This window comes from Oxyura jamaicensis, chromosome 7 (genome assembly GCF_011077185.1).
Source record: "Oxyura jamaicensis isolate SHBP4307 breed ruddy duck chromosome 7, BPBGC_Ojam_1.0, whole genome shotgun sequence".
NCBI classification, from domain to species: domain Eukaryota; kingdom Metazoa; phylum Chordata; class Aves; order Anseriformes; family Anatidae; genus Oxyura; species Oxyura jamaicensis.
In genome coordinates, this window is record NC_048899.1 from 39,598,807 (window position 1) to 39,617,755 (window position 18,949).

The 18,949-nt window shown below is 37.3% G+C and overlaps 1 protein-coding gene across 13 annotated transcripts in view; it reads right to left on the reverse strand.

Annotated features, from left to right (window-relative positions):
* BAZ2B (bromodomain adjacent to zinc finger domain 2B) overlaps nt 1–18,949 on the reverse strand; it is a 136,852-nt gene that overhangs the window by 78,311 nt on the left and 39,592 nt on the right. For 12 of the 13 annotated variants that reach the window (XM_035330935.1, XM_035330942.1, XM_035330941.1 and 9 more), the window contains exon 1: nt 11,392–11,430. The exons of the other annotated variant lie outside the window; for it this stretch is intronic. The gene's annotated coding sequence lies outside the window, so the exon portion shown is untranslated. Of the gene's footprint in view, nt 1–11,391; nt 11,431–18,949 lie in introns of those variants that run through there. 13 annotated transcript variants of the gene reach the window in all.

Here is an 18,949-nt window from a genome sequence, read left to right on the forward strand (position 1 = left end):
TTTGGCATCATACCCTGGATACCAAAATCACTGCAAGAACTACAGATAACTTCACAACAGAAGCATATTTAAAACAGTGGATGTTTACGTACATAAAAACAACACCTAAATTCAGTATCATCTATGAATTCAATCTGCAGCAATAGCTTTGGAGAACAGGTACTCCCTACAGTCATCTCTGTAATGCATTAAATCAATAAATTAATTTCTGAAAGTTCCATATACAGTATTGGTCTATGTTTTGCTTCTGGCAATTTTAGCCAGAATGCTTTGACAGTAACTGCATGGATGAGTAATACACACGAGAGGGCAAAGAGGACAATTCATTACTTTCAGAAATCGTTTTCTGGGGTGTGGCACCAGAACTTATAAATCATCTTCCTCCTCAAGAAAACTTAATGGGTTAAATAAAAGTAATCGCCAACTAAGCTACAGAAAGAAGGGAGACGGAACCTTTCCTCATCCTACCTGTCCTGTGCCAAGTCTCAACCACATTTCACACCAAAGAGCCATTCACATTATTGCATACCAAAGCAAGTCTTAGGAGTTAGATTCTGACTGCATTCATAAGCCTCCATATCACTGTTCCCCATATATGCTACTGCAGAAAAAGTACACTTGGGTGCCATTATTACACAGGGGTTAACATCAGACATTGACATTGTTCTCTACAATGGCAAACATCAATACGCAGCAGGAGACGGATCATCATCTCATTTCAATTAGTTTCTTACCACCAAGAAAAAACACACCAAACAATCTTTTAAAACCCATCAGCTGATGCATTCTTATGCTGGTTACAGCCCTACCAAGGCAAAGGGTCAGGAAGAGGTTCTCCTTCCCAAGGGGAAAGGAAGGGTAGCAACTTCCTCTTTGTTCTACCTCCTCCATATTCTGGTCACACATATCAGTCTATTGCTCATTATTTTGCCTCATTTAAAGTACCATTCCATTCTTGTTATTTACTGAACGCACAGACACTTCATCCTAGCAATCTCATTTCTAAAACGGTATCTTGGAATTGGAACAAATACAGTGGTTAGTGAACTACCTCTCAGAAAGAGCCAGCCATACTATATCATTATTAAACATCTCTAAAATAAATAAATAAATAAGAACAGAATTGCTCAAATGCATATAAAAGGCATTCAAAAAAAAAAAATTACCATGGTGCCCTAAAGCCTTCTTCATGATGGTTCGTAACCCAGAACTGGTCACAAAACTATTCAAAATTCCCCAATTCTAATTCAGTAGCATTTCAGCCATTTTCTGCTAAATTTTGACCCCACAAAGCTACATACAGAATAAATTCTGAAAGCACATAAATACCTGAATTAAATTATCTCAGTGTATTTTAATTTTCCTGCACCAGTGCCTTCTCATGTGCTCCCTCCTTTTGCATAGTGTATATCAAAATGCCTTATCAAAGATACAGAGTAGCTTGTTCGCTACCAAAAGAAACTAAAGCATACATCTTAAGGATCCTGTTGTCCTCCAGTGTACTAAAACATGTCATTTCATATTACAGCTGATTCATCTTATGATAAGCACAGTTTTTCACTTTAGTATTTTTATGGAATATACAGAAAAATTATTATTAAGAATTATGTCTGCTGAGATTTTACTGAAATTATTTTTATTTCAATGCTCCATATGTTAATATCAGGTATTTTTAAAAAGCAGTACAGAGACCAACAGTTAAACTTTTTCTTTTTTTGACATGGTAAGCTTCGTATTAACTGTTATTTAGTTATTCTCAGGAAAAGATCACATAGGTTGCAAAATGGCAAAGAAACGCACAGAGAAAGGGGAGGGGAGAGAACACTGCTATTTTCCATGAAAATAACCATTATCGGGTTATTGGAAAACTGAAATGTAAGACTACTGTAAAATATGAGGGTATTTTTGTAAATTTTAGAAGATTAGAATACCTAAAAATACATATTCTTTAATTTATCTATCACCACAGCATCACATACACACACACAGAGCCTCTGAGAATACAACATTCATTTTGCTGCAGAAGAACAGACATTGCATAACAATGAGATTTGCTAATGAAATCAGCCATCAACCTGGAATACACATGTATTAAACCAAGACCTCAGTGTCATTTTCTTTTTGCATCGTTTGTTCGTCCTCTCATTTTTCCTCGACCTTTCACTACTTTGTCCTCCCAGTTTCGCTGCTCAAGTACAGCAGTACTGTAAAGTATTTTGTTAACATTATGGGCAATACTTTCCATTCTACAAAATTTATTTCTTTACTTATTGCATGGGTTCTCTCAGCATTGATTTTTCTTTCAAGGTGCATTAACAGTGAGTGCTAAGGAGACAAAGGAGTTTTACTTCTCTGTAAAACTGTAGGAATATCTAATGAAAATTGGGTGTTACTTGGAACATAAACTATACTCCCATGTCTAGAGTTATATACCAGTTAATACAAGGAATAACACACATTATTTAAAAATCTTGTCTATATTGATCTAATGAATAAACATGAACAGAAGTTAGAAACCAAGTAAAACAATCCAGCAAAACGAATAGCATTACATAGAAGCATAAACTGTACGTATCTGTTATGCAAAACATGTTAGTGCATAGAAAGATGAATAGTGAATGCAATTACTTATTCAGTGCTGACCACAGAAAGACTAAAAAGGTATTTTTCTCTATATATATCTAAATACTATCGTATTTTGGTTTTGTGGGATACAAGCTGCCCTATACTACTTAGATAAAAAGCAACCTATTTACACCACTAGCTCCATGATTACCAAGACTGTTTTGAGTTCACTTAAAAAGTACTGAAATCAATAATATGTTCCACTGTTTTTTTCCCCACTTCTCTCAGTTGTTGTTTTTTAACTGAAATGCTACAAATAATATATTGTTCCCATACTGCCACTATGAAGTTAGCTCCAATGTCATATCAACATGCAGTAAAAAAAAAAAGGTTTGCTGCTTTGTTTGGTAGGTAGGTGAGAAAATATGAACAACAAAAAACAAACGTTCCAAAACTCTCATTCCATAAAGACAAACAGCCAATTAGTAATTTTTAGTATACCAAAACTGCATCAAGAGCTCCTTTGGAATAAATGAAAGTAACTTGTAATTTATTTTCTTGTTTTATCTTGAGAGCATTAAACAAATCCTTTTATATATAAGCTGGCCATCAAAACACCAAAAACACACAAAAAGGCACAAGACACCACTAAAAATTAGAGAAGAAATAATGAAGTGTCTGAAAACGGACTTAAGCATCTCTGGAGCTAGTCATATCAAATCATCATGCATCCCAAGAAAAACAGCATCAGGATAGCTGACATAATGAACACGGTAAGTAGTTGAAAACATAGGAGTTTAAACACTCTTCACATGGGCTCCAATTCTTTTTAAGTTAACAAAAACTTATGTAATTGAGAGCTTTGTGAGCGGAAGGAATATAAAATATAGCATTACTTTTCCTAACATTTTTCTCATTTCCAAAGATACGCAGCTCTACAAGATAAATACTGAAACACAGCATCACAGAATAGTTAGGGTTGGAAAGGACTTCAAAGATCATGTAATTCCAATCCCCCTTTGCCATGGACAGGGACACCTCCCCACTAGACCAGGTTGCCCAAAGCCCCATCCAGCCTGGCCTTGAACGCTTCTGGCATGGGACATCCACAGCTTCTCTGGGCAACCTGTCCCAGTGCCTCACTACCCTCAGAGTAAAGAACTTCTTTCTCATGTCTAATCTAAATTTCTTTCAGTTTTAAACCATTCCCCCTCATCCTATCACTACACTCTTTGATAAAGAGTCCCTCCCCCGCTTTCCTGTAGGCCCCCTTTAGGTATTGAAAAGACACTATAAGGTGTCCCCGGCACCTTCTCTTCTCCAGGCTGAAGAACTCCAACTCCCTCAGCCTGTCTTGGTAGGAGAGGTGCTCCAGCCACTTGATCACCTTCGTGGCCCTCCTCTGGACTCACTCTAAGAATTCTTCTTATACTGGGGGCCCCAGAGCTGAATGCTGTACTCGTCGTGTGGCCTCACCAGAGCTGACAGGTGGGACAATCAACTCCCTAGTCCTGCCAACCACACTATTCCTGATACAAGCCAGAATATTTGCCTTCTTGGCCACCTGAGCATACTGTTGGCTCATATTGAACTGATTTCACCAATACCACAGGTCCCTCTTGGACTGTCAGCTTTCCAGCCACTCTTCAGCCTGTAGCGTGCATGGGACTTTTGTGCCCCAAGTTCCAAAACAAAACCAAAAAAACAAAACCAAAAAAAAAAAAAAAAAAAAAAAAAAAAAAAAAAAAAAAACAGCACTTGGCCTTCTTGAACTTCATACAGCTGGCCTCGGCCCATCGGTGTGGCCTATCCAGATCCCTCTGCAGAGCCTTCCTACCCTCGAGAAGATCAACACTCACTCCTAACTTGGTGTTGTCTGCAAACCAAATGAGGGTGCGCTCAAACTTGGCATCCAGATCATCGATGTAGATACTGAAGAGAACTGGCCCTACTACTGAGCCCTGGGGGACACCACTTGCTACCAGCCTCTGACTGGTTTTGGCTCCATTCACCATGACTCTTTGGGCCTGGCCACCTAGCCATTTTTTAGCCCAACAAAGCATACATAAATATATATTAGATATATTTATATAATATAAACTTCCAGGCATATATAGTATGAGGCTGTCTTACTCTCATTTGTGCACAATCATCTATCTTTCTGCAAAAACGCCATATATGCTCTATCTCAAAATGACTGGAACTGAATAGATAGACACAATTATAGTGATCTTACCTTCAGGAGCAAAGGCTGTACGATCTTCAGGGGTTGAAAGAAAGACTTGAATAGAAGAAACCTTAACCCTTGAAAGTGCTAGGCCATTGTCTTCTGTTATGAACAGTGACTGCTTTCTATAATTTTAACAATTGTCAAGTAGGCTAAAGAGTACTGCTGGCAGGTTATAGTTGTGTAATGCCTGCACGTCTAACAGTAACGTACTACCCTATCATATAGGTTCGCTGTCCAATTGAGCATTTCCTCTACAAGATGTTACAGGCTCTCGAGACTATACACTACTTCAACTGAGATCAGCAGATTTATTAGTATCTACCTAGCTCATATGGATGCGAAGATTATAGAGAAGTGTTAAAAACACATCTGAATTCAAGTGATTAACTGAGAAAACAGATTCTAAGACATCCACATCTATTGTACATGTGAAATATATGATTCTGGTATGTAACTGTTTACATTGGACAAATGGGCATGTATCTTAAGCATAGGATATCACAACCTAACTTTCACTACTTGGCACATTTTTAATTAATTAATTACTCTGCAGATAAAGGTGAACCCTCATTCTGTAGGTACTGACGCAACCCCACACATTTAAGCGAAGCAGATTAGAATATGGACGAAACCATAACAACAGTATACAGAATCAGATGCTGATGACTGCTAAAAATAAATGATTTTTTAAAAATAATTTTTTTAATCAAAGAAAAACATGAACTCACAAATGAGACTGAATTTAACAATCGTATTTATCTTTTCTAAACTAACCAGAAACAGCTTCTTCGATACATCTTGAAATACTGTATTTTACTGAAGAAAATCACAGATACAGACACTACCAACAGAATGTAAAAATTAGAACTGTTTACTGTTTCTCTTTGTGGTTTAAAAATATATTACAATGAATTCACACTTTGTATATTATTTTAACATTGACTGCTGTACTAGCAGTTGTATATACACACACAGAGACACATGTGCCTTTAATTATTAACACACATGCTTAGTTAAAAGCTGTTTTGGGGCCTTCAAGGAGAATTGGCATGCAACCTTCAAACATTACTTAAAATCTTGTAATAAAGCAAGCTTATGGAATATCCCAAATTGTACTGAATTACCACTACTATTTATCTGCTTGTAGTGAATAAAAGTAGAGGACAATTTACTAAAGCACAGCAGGAACTCCTGAACACTAAAAGGTCACAGCCTGTGTGCTGAGCTGCTCAGCAAAAACATCTATGATGTTCCAGAGCTGCCATTTTTCTTCCTTGACAAAGACTCCATCTGTCACAGTGCCATTTACAGCCTCAGAGTCAGAATATCAATGATTTCCAACCATTCCGTAACTGTTTTCACCTTGACATCACCTCTGTAATATGTTTAAACCAAATCACATATAACCCCTCTACAAGCTCTAAACTCGTGCTTTATTAAACTGATAGCATTTAAGCTGTTCTCTAATTTTCCATTTTTACTTGCTCTGAACAGTACAAAATTAGAACTCCAAATTCTGTCTTTTCTGTTGCTGTACTTGTTTTTTAAATTATTTTTTGAAAAAAAAAATGCTTCAAATATTGAAAAAAATTAAAAGCAGTTAAAATGTGATTTTAAAATGTCTGCTTATATATCACACATACAATCTAAATGTATTTTTTTAAAAACAAAACATGCCTAGTAAGATCTTTTTCTTTAAACGAGACCACCCTGCAGAATAAACTACAAGTTTCACTGAAATAAACAAAATTACATTTGTCTGTTTCCGTTCTACATCTCTTTAGCATATATACAAACTAGTATTAAAAAAAAAAAAAAAATAAAAACCCAGGTTACAGTTAGGACAAAATAAGGAAAGATAATCTTGCCTTACTCATACAGAAATAAGGTACTCAGACTAAACACTTTTTTATTTAGTTATTTATACACACTACTCCCACACAAACATTCCTGTAGTACATTCTACCAGCTGACCTGTCAGAAGACTACTTTAGCCAATGTACTCCTTCATACCAACTTTTGGAGTCTTCAGGAAATTCAGTTACATGTTGCTTCTCCAGGAGTTATTTTTAAACCTCAAAATTCACAGCTTGATTTTACAGTGAAACTGGACCACAGGAGTAACACGCACACACAAAATCTCACAGCTGCATGTCCACTAATGCCATATGAACCCTGAATACATTACATACAAGGGAACAAAATATTTGAGCACTAGACAAAACTTGCAAGCAACTTTATGAAAATTTGTATCACAATCTCTCTGAAGTGTGTATTATACAAGCTCAGCATTAACTCTTATCCTTTTTCCTCATTGCCTATGCCTTTACCTCTTCCTATCATATCAGTAATAGCATCAGATAGTTGATAAATTGTATTAGTTGTATTTCTCTGCCAATCTACCTGCACTCTGCCCACCATTTACTTTTGTTCAACCTGCTTTTAATACTCAAAGCATATACTCAATTTAAGACAAGAATATTTTACAAAACCTATATGGAAAAAAAAAAATGTCTCTTCACCAGCCAAATATACTGCCCCCCTAGAATTTCCCTACCTAAATCACACTAGGACTCAGGTAGACTGCAGTATAAAGGTGAACCAATTCAGGCATTACCTTTGTGCTTGCGTTGCAAATGCTAGGAACATCAGATACTCATGGATACATACCCAAGATGTTTATTTTATGACGTACAGCTATTCACCTGATGCTCTAATATCACATCTCTCACCCCCCCCCCCAAATTTTGTTTTATCCTACATCTGTTACCAATACACATTTCAGGTGTTTCTTATCTCATCTACCATTCACCTCCCCCCACCTATCTCATTATGACTAGCTAATCACTCAATTTTTTCTATTGATGGTAAAGTGGGCTGGCAAGCTATACAATACAAAGAGGTAACTGTATGGAACAGACTTAGCCCCAAAAACGCAGTGAAGTGCTGCTCTGAGTTTGAGACAAGAATCAAATCTGAATAAGGGCACCACACTGCATCCAAATTTAAGACAGGTTCTAAACCAGGGAACAGGAAACCCAACAGAAAACCAGAGGAACACATCTTTGAGACAATGTGCTACAAAGACACCAATGCAGAAGAGCAAAGGGGACAGATAAAATAATGTACTTAGATATTGCCAAATCTGGGAGATGGCACTGCACTAAGAAAGTGTACTGGGTTTCTGTGGAAAGGTTTTGGTAGCAGGATGGCTGCAGGAGTGGCCTCTGTGAGAAGAATCCAGACGTTTCTGACAACTCCTGACTGGCCCCATGTCAGAAAAGGGCCAGTTCCAGCCAGCTCCAAAGGGAGCCCCCAGTGCCCAGAGCTGAGCCAGCGAGCAATGTTGTCTGCACCTCTGTGAGAACAAATTTAAGGAAGGGGGGAAAAAAAATCCAAATTTGTTCTAATTCACTGTCATACTCCTAGATAACAACTCAAAGACAATATCTACATCCTTATAATGAAAAGAAACAGGGTAGTTTTCAAAACCTACCAAGTCCTTACTTATACCTACTTTAGATAGCATGATTTAGGAATTAACATCTTCTTCAACCCTTTTTTTTCTTTCACTCCCCCCAAAAAACACAAAAACTTTAGATATCATCCATAATGATCCTTCTACTAACTGTAGCATTCACCATCTCTAATACTGCCATAACGACAATATAAACATAACCCATGAAACCAATTCCTCATCATGATACTGTTCAGATTCTGAGGACTCTTCTTTCCTTCCCATTTACTCTAAACATTATACTGCCTTCTGTTCAACAGATTTTTTTACTCTTAAACCACTTGTTTAGTTATAGCCATTTACTTAATAGTTTATAATAGTTATAGTTTACCTAAAACTATAAAGAGAATTAATAGTGTTATCCATATCACATCTCAAGTACTGTTTCAACATTCTCCATTATTTCTGTTTCTACAAATAAAGTGGAACTGTGAGAATTCTTTTGTGTTGTTTTTTTTTTTTCTTTTTTTTTTTTCCCCATTCACAGCTCCAGTAAAGTAAGCCATCGTTAGGGATGAAAAGAATTCAACAAGTGGGGACTGAAACTAGTATCCTCAAGAACTTTTAATATGTCCTAAGAGGAAAAACAAGCTTCCAATGTACATAGAAATATTACTTGATTTTTTTTTTTCCAAGCTCTTCAAGCTCTCCCTCAAGCAACTTATTTCTTGCAACAGTATACACACTGAAGTTCAGAAATACAACATTTCTTTGTTTGAATGTCACTGTTGTTACTGTATCACTTTGCAACAAAGGAAGCATACTCTGCAAACCAAATAACTGACTGCACTCATAAAGATGTTAGAGATTACTAAATATATGCTTTTTCTTCTTTACAGATTTTATGTTCTCCATTCTGCACAAAAGGATTAAGTAACTTACAGTTAACCATAAACAGACAAGCAGAATAAGCTGGTACACTGAGCTAGTACAAATGATCAGCCTTCAAAATAAGCTCGTTTAGAGAAACAGATCTACATGTGGCTATTATTTCCCTGGCATTTTTAAGGCCTAGAGGAAAATTGATCAAATTAAAATTCCTCCACTACTTATCCAATCGTGTCTCTAAAGAAAAAAAAAAAAAAAAAAAAAAAAAAAAAAAAAAAAACTTACTCATGCCAACTTCACCATTTATGGAGCATTCTTCTCATTCTACTAAGGCATTTTTTATTTACTATTCATCTCAACAGTTCCACAGTGTAATAGAGCTCAGCTGTAGCCAGCTAGCAGATCTCATTCTCACTCATAGAATGAGTGTCCCTCTAAGTAGGGTCTACACTTGTGTGTAGGGTCTACACTTGTGTGTAACAACTTCCAAATTATTAGGGCCCTAATAACACTTCAATGTTCAATAAGTCAGAGATAAATTTTCAACTCAAGCAACAGTCAAGTGTATCTGTACTTTCAATGGGGACAAATCTCCTTCTCAAGGAAAAGTATTATATTATTTTTTAAAATAAGACGTCACAAGTCAGAAAGCTAGCCATTTTAGAATTTTAAATCCCAAGATAACAGTAGTTTTAAAAACTAATTAGATCCTACTTCTTCCCAAAACCCAAACATGCAAAACTGGAAGCTTCTTCTAGGGAAGTTTCACAGCTTTCTTCAGACACAGGGTAGCTGAGAACATAATAGTCTTTTGTTTGAGATTTGTGTCTTCAAGTTAAGTGTCATCTTCAGTACAGCTCAGTAAAGAAGTTCTCATTAACAAAGAAACCACAGGTTTCATCTTTTTGTGAAGAGAAAGCTTTTTCATTACAACTAGCTTACTCTACAGGAGCAGGCAGTATACTACTGTATTATAGCAAGCTTCATGTCTTTTTTTCCCCACCTTTAAAAACACGTTTCTTCCTATTTAACCGATCTACTCTCTCCAAATCAATTTATTGATTCTCCGAAGTCTTTGGATGTTATATTCTCCTCAATACAGTATCAAGTCACATATAGTGCCTTTAGTATCTTCTTTCTGAAGCATGAAGTACAGAAGGCATGAAACTTGAAGTATTTTGAAAACCCGAGCCTTTTAAATTATTTTAATCTGTATTTAGAAGTTATTGATGGAGCCTTTTTTTTTCTTACCTTGTTGTCAGGGCAAATTTAAAATTTACTGATCAGAAAGTTACCTCTAAGATGGGTGCCTGAAGGTCTCTACTGAAATGTAAGACTCCACAGTACCGTACAACATTGTCTGGGATCTAATGACATACCTCATCATTGAACATAACTTAAAATATCTTTTTTACAAAGTTAATTACTGTCTTTTCAATTTTCAGGGTGTATTACCACAGACTTCTATGAAGAATCGATGGTCAATTGAGGAGCACCAAAACTATAAACCTGAAAGAAACATTTCAAAGCTATGCAGATTTCTCCCTCTTACTTTGTGTGTCTGACGGTAAGTAAAATGTAAGAAAAAAAGATATGCCCGGCAGTTGCACTACAGAGCTAAGCATTGCTAGTTGGGCTTTCTGTTTAAATGTCTTTGTATCTATTTTATTTTTTACCATTAACTTTGCCTAAAACACAGGACTGGAGTAAGTAAACAAAGTGCTTATGTCTAATCATGAAAAAAAAAGCAAATTGATATGAATGCAGAATTCTTCATTTCCTAAAAGTCCAATAAACTATCTAATGATAAAACAAGATAATTCACACTCATTATGTTGCAAATTATTATACTAGATCTCTGAGCATTCAAAATAACTTCTTTAGGTAGGTAAAATTGATTTTGTAACGAAAACTCTTAGCAAAAGCTCTCAATTCATTTTAAATGTTCTCTACACTGCATTAAGTCAGACATCAAAAATTACACTCTACCATGTTTATATTTCATTCCTACATGAAAGTGATCACTTGCTATCAAAGTACAACCATGGACCGATTCAAGACCTACCCAATGGTTAAGACTGAAGTCAGAAACTTAATTACACGTGAACTAAAAATCTAAAAGACTTGCTGAATCAGGACCTGGATGCAGAATCTGCCACTAAATCATAGAGTATATAACACTTGACTTTTTTCAGTATGATTTTTGCTTTTCAGTAAATTATCAGAATGCTTACTGCTACGGCATACTTACTGTGATGTGTTCAGTTCTGTGACATCGCTGTTTTGCAAGCTGCAAACAGAAGACAATTAATGATCAACTGAATCATACTTCCATCAAGTAACTTTTACAAGGACAAAGACATGTCCAAGAGAACATTACAAGTTCTCAAAAAAAACACGTCTATAAAATATTTTGAGTACACTGGAAACTCTGTAATTATCTCACATACCCAAATATGAAGCCATTAAAACAATAATACTTTAAGGCAAAAGTTATGTAATCACAATCTTTGGTTAAAATCAGTTGTTTAAATATGTGCATCTATTTCACCCTTACTAAACTGTGGATATATTACAATATGTTCCCCTTTGATGTACATAATAAGCCAAAGGAATCTTTCTGTTAAAATGCAAATACAATTCCATCCTCACTGAAATCAATGGGCCTTTTCAATTTTGTTTATACAAATACACTATTTCATTCCATTACTGACACTCTTTCGCACAAGCATTTCAAATTCTATTCCTGCAATGAGAATTCAGAAGCATCTCTATTTAAATACAAAATCAATACATGTCACTGAAAAATTAAAACTAAAAATAGTTTCTCAGCACTTGGATTGCCTTCTTCCCTGAATTTTTTTCCCCTGTGCAAACACACAGCTGATATTTTTTCTCTTTGCTATATAGCGTGTAACAGATGCAACATGTGGAATACAAAAAGTTCAGGGGAACACTACTTGCCACACTAGCAAGAATCTGGTTTTCAAGAAATTGGTTTTCCAATACACCTCACACCAACGCCCCCCAGAAGACCTACCGGAAGAACCAGTGAAATTTTGCTGGTATACCTTTTAAAAATTAAACATTAAACATATACTGAATACAAAGATGGTGGATATTTTCTTCAGATACACTGACAGGGAAATTTAGTTGGCCAAATATGTATGATTTCCCACATATTAAAAAAAGCTACATTCAAATATTTTTTTTATTTATTCATTTTCCTTTTTAGGCATCAAAGCCTTCTCTTTTCTTAACAAAATAATACATAAAAATAGACCTTACTCTTTTTTCTACGGCATCCCACTGACAGGAGCATAAAGCTGGCCTATCTCACAACGACACAAAGTCAAGAAAATATACTAATAAATATACACACACAAAACTTCAGCCACCTACATCAGCAAGAACTTCTCTCAGACAGTTACAAAAAAAACTAGGTAATAATTTAAATCTAGTAGACAATATCAACAGCTGCACTTTTTTTTTAATTTTCATTTGTAATTACAAGTCATAAGCATGTGGGCATTGATACCAATTGATTGTTTCATTCAGAAAGGAGGAAAAGAGTCTTATTTCTTCTTTCAAGTTTGAAACATGGTATTTCTGCTAGAAGTTGAAGCCCAACTACTTTCTGTCTAATTTTGCATGTATGTTAGTATTGGGTTTACACTGAAACATTTTTCAAGCAGAAGGCTGCAGGCCTCTGTGAGAAGAGTCCAGAAGCTACCCCATGTCAGATAAGGGCCAGTGCCAGCCGGCTCTAGAGGGAGCCACCAATGCCCAGAGCTGAGCCAGCGAGCAATGTTGTCTGCACCTCTGCGAGAGCAAATTTTAAGAACGGGAAAAAAAAAAAAAAAAAAAAAAAGCCTGCTGCACAACAACAGCTGGGAGAGTGAGGAGTCAGAAGCAGCCTTGCAGACCCCAAGGTCAGTGCAGCAGGAGGTGCTCCAGGCACACAGCAGGTTTCCCTGTGGCCTGTGGAGAGGCCCCTCGTGGAGCAGGCTGTCCCCCTGCAGTCTATGAGTCCCACATGGAGCAGATCTCCACGCTGCAGCCCGTGGAGGAGCCCCCGGTGGAGCAGGTGGATGTGGCCTGGAGGAGGCTGCGGCCCATGGAGAGCCCCCGCAGGAGCAGGCCCCGGGCTGGAGCTGCAGCCCGTGGAGAGGAGCCCATGCAGGAGGAGGGGGTCTGGAGGCAGTTGCCACCAGTGGGGGACCCGTGCTGGAGCAATTTGCTCCTGGGGGATGGATGGACCCCATGGTACGTGATCTGCCCATCCTTTCCTCAACCCTTGAGCCCTCGCCATCATATTTTCTTCCCCTTTTCCCTTGAGGAGAGAGAATGAGAGAGTGGTTACGGTGGAGTTTAACTGCCCAGCTGAGTAAACCTACTACAACCTTCTACTCCTGACTACCTCTTTAATTCTAGCACAGGTAGAAGTTTCGGTTTTGCCATCAGTCCTGAAGGTACTGAAGAGCCGACCAACACCCAAACTCCCAGACAAGCATAGCATTAGACATTCTACAAATCAGAAGCTAGTGAAAATAAATCTTTAAAACTCCAGCTTGCCATCTGCAAGAGAGTGTTACCAGCTACCTTACTGGGAATACAATGTACAGTAACAGCCTCCGAAGTCCTGAACACCGTCCAATGCAAAGAAAAGCTTTCTGTATAGGAATGTTATCCAGATGCCTAGGGATCCAACTACATCAGAAAATAGCCTACTGATTTACCCAGGGTAACAAAACTTCCAAAACAGAAGAACAGACTTGTACGAAGTCTTGACTAGTAGATTCAGCCTAATGCCCATAGGCTGTTGCTCCAATATATCTCCTATACCAGTTGCTTACTTCTCTATGCTTTGTCTGCTCTGAATGTATTCAAGTATGCAAAGCAAAGAGAAATGCTTTTTCCACCTCTTCCCTATGCTCAATCTACAGCAATACTTAGCGTATGAAAAGAGTCACTACTGGCAAAATCCCCTACAGCTGTACTAGCAGCACAGAAGACAGACCTAGACATACTGGATGGAGTCCAACAGAGGGCCACCAAGATGCTGAAGTGAGGAGAGGCTGCGAGAGCTGGGACTCTTCAGACTGCAGAAGAGGAGGCTCAGGGAGGGTCCCGTCAATCCTGGTGAGACAGTGCAAAGATCACGGAGCCAGGCTCCTTTCAGTGGTGCCCACTGCCAGGACAATAGGCAATGGGCACAAACTGGAACACAGGAGGGGACATCAAAAGATAAGGAAACACTTTGTTACTACTGTGTGGGTGACAGAGCACCAGAATGGGTTGCCCAGTGGAGGAGGTGATAGAGTCTCCCTTCTTGGAGATCTTCAAAAGCCACAGGGACACGGCCTGGGCACCCTGCTCTGCCTGTCCCTGCTTGAGCTGGAGTTGGACCAGATGGACCCAGAGGTCCCTGCTGACCTTAACCATTCTGTGAAGCAAATTAAAAACTGTAAATGAAGAAAATTCTGCAAGAAATTGGAACCAGCACTTAAGAAATTGCAATACAGAAGACTGCATGACTTTAAGTAAAACCAGTAAAGTTTTACTTTTCTTAAAGTAAAACTTTAAGAAAAAAAAAAAAAAAAAAGCTTAAAAAAAGCTTTATTAGGGCTCCAATACTTGAATACTGCACAGGTTAAGTAGTACTCTCATAGAAAAAATCACCATAAATCCTGTGCTTAAGCAAAATCACTTTTTACTGTCTCAAGTCTATCTTACAGTTTCCTACTTCACGAACTACTGCAGCGGGTAATGTTATATTTCAGCAAAGTACATTCATATTTTCTTAGTCTTCTTCCACTAAAGGTCTCCTAAAGTTGGTATTTAATCTCAAATGGTGTGATACACTTCCTACTCCATTTGCAGGAATTATAGGAGAACCAAGGATCCACTGCCTGTTTAAATGCAGTTCATAGAATCACAGAAACATTTAGGTTGGCTAAGATCATCGAGTCCAACCATCAACCTGATGTTCGAAGTCCCATCCCTACACCATGACCTTTAGTATCACGTCCACACATCTCTTAAATGCCTCCAGGAATGAGGATGCCACTACCTCACTGGGCAGCCCATTCCAATGTTTAACCAGCATGATTACCTGTGGAGGCAGGCTGAGCTAATAAGCCACAGTGTGTGCAAGCAGTGCTGAGGGCCTGAAGCAAAACCAGAACAGGATCAAGGGCCCTGGAGCCTCAGAGGGAGACTTGCAGCAGGGTGATGTAAGGTCAGCACCATTAGCCTGGACTTCCAAACTGTGAACCTCCTAATAGTTACAGATTGAAAACTAGATCAGAAGAAGAGATTGTCAGGAAATAGCATGATAATTTTTGGTTAAGATTCCAACAACTATTCAGACATTTGCAAAGACATGATATCAGATATATGCAAAGACATGAAGAAACGGTGGAGAAAAGGTAGAGGACTACTATCACAAAGGACATCAAATAAGACAATAGAAGAAACACACATGGGGGCAAGGAAGGAGTCACCATGAAATCCACGCTGAACATGTGCTCTATGATCTTAAACTGGGCTACCATAAACACAATGTTCAGGCTACTCCATATAAACTGTAATTATAGCAAGACATGTAGCTTCTCATAAAATCAGGGTTGAAAACAAAATAGATCTCACCGCTTGATAAATTCTCAGAGAATTCTCCCGTAAATATATTCACACTACATTCACTACTTACTGTTCAGCTTATTTTTAGCCAACGTTAAACTAAGCTTAACAGTACTTAACCATCTTCTTGTAGCACATAACACAACTCAAGGAGAATATTCAATTATTTACTGCTTTTTCCTTCAGCCCCTGAGCAGTTGCGTACTGCCACCTCTACATTGATGGTGACCCTTACACCAGCCAATTCAAAGCTAGTTCAGGATTCTGCACATGATGCATCAATTGCAAATACCAGCGTTAGCTGCCCCAAGTTTTGTACACATTTTCAGGAACCAGATTCTACATCTTCCAGAAGTATTTCTTTACCCAGTCGTGAATATTAACTGACAGCATTTCAGTTCAAAATACTACTTTTCTCCTTTTCATGTTATTTCTTCTGACCAATGCTCTATTCTGACATCATCAAAAATCCATCTGAATATATTGGTCACGCTCTCAGGAATTCAGTAACACCTCTCTGTAACGTCCAGTTATAATGAAGATTGAGATGTACTGCAATAAAGCAGTCTGTAGCCTATTTACACGCAGAGATATCTTCCATCTGATCAATTCACCTCACTCTTCACTTGGCAGTTGAACAAGTTTCCAAGCCAATGCAGAAGAGAGGCAGGATACCGCCACGGCAGCGTTGCTGCTCCTTTTAGGACGTAACAGACCTGACTCACAATTTACTTAAACTCCTAATAGAAAATGCACGAAGTCTAATCATCCCAAATAAAATGGATTAGATAACTTAATTCAAGTTAAGCATTTGACGTAGAAATAACAGTGCATCTTTTTGATAAGGGTTTTGATAAGCTCTGGGTTTTACCCTCAGTATTTTATAGCTGCCTATGACACATTTCTACCATTCAGTTTAAAACTTACTGCCAGTACTTTTAGAACACTGTGCAACTTGATCGCCAGCATACATATGCTATAATAACTAAATGCCACACCGATCGTCGCAAACACGTTTGTGGTCGTTACTTCCTTCCTCTAGAGGCCATCCTCACAGTTTGCTTCACTCAAAACTGAATTTGCATTAGCTGACCACGTAAGAGTTTGCACTGGTGTGATAAAGTGAAAATATGCAAACTATTTAGTAGAAACCAGAAGGAAGAACCCAAATTTATGTTTACTGAGGTTTTTCAGACAAACCATTAAACAAAAAAAAAGAGACATAAATCATTATCAAGAAAAGAGACTCACCTTTTATTTATAAAGCAAGCTCTTGAAAACATGACAAGTGACCATGAGCACTGAAACTCACACTGTAACTCCTACTGAACTCATATACACCAAGACTGAAGCTTTAAATTTAACATTTTGACACAAAAGAAGCATCTATCTTTATAAACAGCAATTGAACACTGTATTTCAAAATTTTTCTTTTCCCTGATTAACAGAATACAGACTTGTTTTGGCCCTACTGTCCCAAGTACAGACTAAATCGCTGCCTTAGGTATACAAATACTATACCAAGTGGAAAATTGAGCTAAAATTCAACAGTGAATGTGTGATCTGGCACGAACTTCAGGAAGTTACAAAACACTACCACTTCTGTGCAATAAAGTAGTATTAAGGAGGACCAAAGAATATTGTTTCAGACTAAGTATTTTCTTCTGAGACAAGTATGCATACACACGAACATGGAAATCTCAGGTTTTATCACTTAACTCTGCAGTACTGTAACTCCTTACAAGTAGTTTTTTTTCTTCTCCAGGTTATTACTTACATTATTCCACTTACTGGAGGTCCAGCACAAAAAAAAATTGTGATTTATTTCTCAGATTTCATTTTAAAACTGATTACAAAAGTTAAATAAAACTATTCTTAAAGGCAAATAAAACGCTACTGCAAATTTAAAAATAAACTACTAAAGGTACAAAAAACAGAAAGTCAACATTCCACACTCAATAGAGATAAGTCAAATATTTAAAAGAAAGAACAGAAATGTACAGAACGCCTGAACAAGCAGACTGTAAACTTCATCTTTTATGTTCGTATTTCCCATTATCAACCCAGCTCAGTCAGTGTTTCACAGACTGCACAAACACACAGGTGTGCAAACTGTTTATCACTGCAGGGACAGTTGAAGTGGATAGGCATTTTTTTTCCTTAATTTGACTATTAACTATGCAACTTGAATGTCACCTAATCCTTTTTTTCTGCGTTATTACCTCAATGTTTACAAAGTAAAGAAAAAATTTCCTGTGCTTAATATTAGCATATAAACGGAGCTAATTAAGGTTTGAATTTAGTGGGAAGACAGGGTAGGGTGAATTCCCACCTTTGTTACTTATCACTTTGCAGTATTTTTTTTTAAATGCAAGACTAAGATAACTAGTTTACATTCTGGCAATGGCATCTTCTCAACTAAATCAAAACTTAGATTCCCAAACACTGCAAAATGCTGCAAAAAGTGCACCATACAGCTTTGAGGTGAAAAATTTTCCTTTGTGACTGCAATGTTCTTCTTTCTCCAATATAAACATGCTACAAAAGACGTTTTTTTCTTTTAAAAAGTGACTTTGTATTTTTTCTAGTTACACTGTAAACAAACGTTCACAGAACCTGAGCTTTTAAGTTTTATTTTTCCTGGTTTTCATCAGTTATTCAAGACTTGTCTGCTCTGGAAGTTTAGACAACTGACAGAGTATCAGAAACAGAACATTTTTTTAAACCATCTTCCGCTTACCTACTGCCTGCATCTCCAAATCACAAGAGACTCTAGCTGAATGACATGCATGAATGACATGCATTGAATGCATGTCATGCATGAATGACATGCATTGAATGACAAAATGACATGGGCAAGTTCACCACAGAAAATACTGAACTCGCCTCAATTGATTAATAAGATATATAAAAACCATGACATGATTAGAAAAACAACAGGGAACAATAAACAGTACTGACCACATTAATACAGACAATGTAGAGAACAGATGATGATGTTTCAAAAATACAAATTATTTCATCTCAAAAGATATATCAACCTTTGAAACACCCTTTTGTTATAAAGAAGCTATCTGCCAGAACAAAAATATTCTTTGTGATTTTGGAACCTGGTAGTTCAACAGGAGTTGAGTAATATTCCAGTAGCAGATTTCAGCAATGTGCCT